Here is a 4,884-nt window from a genome sequence, read left to right on the forward strand (position 1 = left end):
GGTTCTGATGATGCCAAGTAACCTTGGTTTGTGTTGTTTATTTTCTTATGCTTGCCCCCTGCCATCTGTTTATCTTTAGTGCTACCTGCCCTTTCTAAATCTGACTGGAGCCTGTCCTTCCTGTGATCCTGGTTGTGTCATAACTCCTCAGAGTCAAGCTGTCTCTGTGATCCTGTGACTCTGTGATCCTCTGATCCTGAGGGTGTCAGAGCACCTGGAGTGGAGCTTCCTCTGAGTTTTGTGGGACTGGCTGCAGAGTTTGAGCCCAAGGTCTGCTCAGGACACCAGCCCAGAGCTGTTTTGTTTTTTGAGACAGAGTTTGTGTATATAGGCCTGGCTGTACTGGAACTCTGTAGACCAGGCTGTCCTCAAACTCAGAGATCTGCCTCCCTCTGCCTCCTGAGTGGTGTGATTAAAGCACTTTGCCACCACCCCCTGGCGATTATACCATACTTTTACGAACATGGGCATAGTCACAAATTTTTAAATTGCATATATTTGTTTGTTTGTTTATTATATCTGGCACAAAGCATCCTGCGTGTGATATAAATGAAGATTTATTATAATTGGTTATTGATCAAACTAGCTCATAAAAAAGACAGTTGTTTTTCACTTGCTCAAACAAGGAGCAAAAATTCATCCTTAACTGATCTGTGCACCTTACACAATCTATACAAATATCTTTATAGAGCTAAATATTCCGTTGTAAGATTCATAGATTGCAGAATGAAGCACCGAGATGCAGCTCTGACAGGATTCATCCCTGGGGATGCTGAGATGACCTGGTATTCCAGCTCCCTGCCTGGTCCTGCCTCACCTGAGGCTGTTTCCAGAAACTATCTTCCAGAACAGCTTCAGGGGCGGGTGCTGATTCCCAATGACATCGATTCATTCCGGTTTTCCAATGGATCCAGTAAGGACTTCAGGTAAGCCCTGAATATTCTAAGCATAAAGAGACTGATAACATATTTTAAAGCTAGCTTTCTTAAGTCTAACCAATTTTCCTAATTTTCTTACCCCTCCCAACCCCCTTGAAAAAAAAATTCTTCTCCCCAAGTTAGCAGGAATATGTTGTGGAGAATCATCATCCTGATTCCTTGGGTTTAGGTGTCTGATTATGGTTATTTTATAAATTATAAATATTTAACATATTAAGGAATCATTTAGAAGTGGTCATAATTTTGAATAAGGAGAAAACTAAGTAGAGAGTTTAGACTTGGGGATTTCTGTCACATCTTTCTTTTTTTCTATCCTTTCTTTCTTAGGTAAAAGGAAGGAAGCTGGGGAAAAGGGGAATAGAGTAATGTAAGAAATTAGATATGTGGAATGGATTATTAAATTTACTCTTAAACAAAACATTTTTTTTCAAGACAAGGTTTCTTTTTATAGCCCTGGTTGTCCTAGAACTCACTCCATAGACCAGGCTGTCCTTGAACTCAGAAATCCACCTGCCTCTGTCTCCCAAGTGCTGGGATTAAAGGTGTGAGCCGCCACTGCCCAGCTAAACAAAACATTTTATAGTCAAAATCTTATATTGGTAGAAATCTTTATATTTTGATGCAGAGCTGAAGTCATATTTTCTTATATTGGTACAGGTTTAAGGTTTTCATTGATATAAATCTTTGTGTATTGATAGAAAACTTAAAATTAATTCTGTTACTTTTGGACAGGCATTGTGACTATCCAACTCATTTAAGAATACAAGGCTTAGACCCAGTCCTTCTAATAGCTACTGTTACAAACTGTTTAGGATGGCTAAGTGATGCAAGTTAATGGTCGGATAGTAAACTCATGCTTATATTAGATTCTGATTTAATTACAATAAAATATTTTCAAGATTATTCAAATAGTAAATAGCTAAGATTAATCAATGTTTAATAATTCAATTACACTACATATAGATAGATGGTCTTCAAAAACATCAGAGGTTCACAAAATATGGTACTTAAAATCATTTCATTATTAATAGATCTTTTGACTAGGAGACATGTCTGCTTCTAACAATGCCCCCATCTCACTTCAAAGAAAGTACTAAGTATAAGTACCTTTAATTGGAGTTATTTTGATTATGACAAACTAGCCACTGGTAAGAAATAACCTAATTTCATTCTACAGACAATTACTGTCCAGAAAGGATAAATGGATGCAGGACAGCTGATTGCTAAGCTCTGCCAAAACAGGGTAAGCTAGTCCTTCATAATTCCTGCTTCATTTAAGGTCTATCAGATTGTTCTGGGTCAGAAGGCTGAAGACAGATGCTATAACAATATAAGGAATATTGGGGACTGTCCAGGCAGTCAGCTGTTCCTACAAACTCTATTAAGTTTTTGGAAGCTATGTCTTTGTGCTTCTTACATATTCAGGTAATTTTAAATTCCTTCTCAGATCTCTGATGAAGTTGAAGACTAGTTATAGTCTCTTAATTGAACTTAAGTTGTTTGGCATTAAAAAAGTGTTCTAGATTTGAAAGGATGGTTTTTAGATGATAATGCAAGTTAAAATCAAACATAATTCAGGTACAGATTTGTAAACTCTTTAATTTAAATAGATGATAGAGTGCTTTATTTAAATTGCGAAATATGATGGACTGGATGTTATAGGTGTATATCATACCTTACAATTTACATACATGTTATAGTTGTGTTCAATGGGTATTTGAAAGAAAAAAGGGAGAAATGTAGCTGCTTATGTTCTAATGCTAATTATGTTCCCTCATAACTGTTTGCATGGGAGGGTCTGCACATAGCTTCTGGGAACCTGCCAACAGTTAATTCTGATTGGTAAATAAAGGTCCCAGCAGCCAATCGCTGGGGAGAAGAAAAAGAGGTGGGGTTTAGGTTTCCCAGAGGTGCAACCTTGGAGAGGAGAGAGGGGAGAGAGATTCTTCCTGAGAGGAGTATAGGACAAAGAGACAGAGCCACCATGTAAAGGGGCCAGGAGAGAGAGACCTAGAGGGCTGCTCAATTGGGCTAGGAGAGGCCAAGATGGAACATAAAGCTCAGTAAGTAGTAACTTGGAATTATCGGCAGGAGGTAGATTCTAGCAGCATGGAGGTTAGGCAGCTGCCCAGCTACTGTGCTGCTTAAGGCATATTAAAATATAAAGGCTGTGTGTGAGTCTTTCACTCAAGAACATAAACCACTGAGGTAGGAAGCAACCCTGTGCTGGGATTTATTAAAACATTAATGCTACCCTTGTGGAAACAAGAACAGACAATATGTAGGAGTGAATTTTCTCCTTCCACCATGTGTGTCTGGGGAATTGAACTTAGGTAGTTTATAGCCCTGTGGCAAGCATGCTCAAGCCAGCCCCAATTTAATGATTTTAATTAAAGTTGTTGTCCTCTGAGGCACAAAATTAAAGGGCTGAACACAATCAGGATTTCTGCTGACCCCTCAAATTCACAGATATGCCTGCTTCTGCCCGTTAAGTGTTGTGAATCAGGTGTGCACCACTACTGCCTGGCTCTTAAATTGCTTTTTATCATAGCATCAGGAAACAGAACTGAGCCACACTGGAATGAATCAAAATGTCAAGCATGGCAATGAGCAGATGCTAAGACATATACTAAAGAGAGCACAGTAGAAGTGCCTATAGCAGAAGTTAAGAAGTATACTCTATACTTCTTCAGTGTTGCTGTAGATTTCAATAGTTCTATAATAATATATGTTGGGAGGAAAGCAAAGATATGATATCTTTGGGACAAGCAACTCCTCAAGCCAGGAAGGCTCAAGCACATTGGCTCCCGGGTCCACAGTGCTCAGCATCTGTATTTTATGAAGAGTTCCTGGGTCCTCTGCCAGGGCTGTAAGAAGCAGTGTGTCCACATAATACAACTACAGACAAAGAACACAAGGTGTTGGTGTAAAAACACAGTTCTCACATCAAAGCAGCTAACAGTTTATTCTGAAGCCAAGTATAAGTCTCTATGGCCTAGTAATAGATTTAGATTACCCAGCATTCTGTGTTCCAATGTGCTAAGATTTGATAAAGTTTTTATGGAAGCAAAAGGAATTTATTATGAATCCAGGTACTTTTCAAATACATTGGTGGAGGCCTCTCGGGTAGGTGGATCATAGCAAAGCAGGAACAATTTGACTTGAGGCTCAGATGCTGATAGTATTTCATAGACCATTGGTTGGTCGGAAACCAAGAGTTTGCACATTCCACAGAATTTATAGAAGGGCAATAAATGGCTGTTTGGGATCTTAGAGATGCCCTAAGATAATTTGGCTCTGGATTTGCAACATTCTAACCCTTCTACATCATTGACATTCTAATCATTTCTATCAGCCTTTCTGGGGCTCAGGGGAAGGCAAGGCTCTCAGGAACTTCCTTCACAGAGTCTAAGGTGGAAAAATAGCAACAAAAAAGAGTGTGAGGAGAATGGGAAGTAGAAGCAGGCTGTCTCCAGGCACTTGAGGAATAGCTACGCTATTAGAACACTACACATCCAGGGCTGCAGAGGAAACACAAGACTTTGATCTGTGGTCACTAGACCTCGTGCGAAATCATGAGTTTGCAGCTATTTCGAACTCTAGACCATCTTGTACAGGCTTGTGAATGAGGCTGAATTTCTGACATGTCTTTGTTCATGATGCTAATTCCGGTTTTTGTAATATAATTATTTTTTTCTGTGAAATGATAAAAAAATTTGACACAGTTTTAAAGAATCTCTGTCTCTCTGATTCTGTCTCTATCTCAATCTCTCTTTTCAGATTAGAGGTTTGGTAATTTAGGCACAGGGCTGCTACATGACTCTGATAGCCTCACAGGCATGTGTGCTTAGTGTTATCCTCAGCACTTTAAAGGAAGGAAGGAGGGAGGGAGGCAGCAAAGGAGGGAGGGAGGGAAGCAGCAAAGGAGGGAGGGAGGGAGGCAGCA

Source organism: Mastomys coucha, unplaced genomic scaffold, assembly GCF_008632895.1.
Source record: "Mastomys coucha isolate ucsf_1 unplaced genomic scaffold, UCSF_Mcou_1 pScaffold3, whole genome shotgun sequence".
Taxonomy (NCBI): domain Eukaryota; kingdom Metazoa; phylum Chordata; class Mammalia; order Rodentia; family Muridae; genus Mastomys; species Mastomys coucha.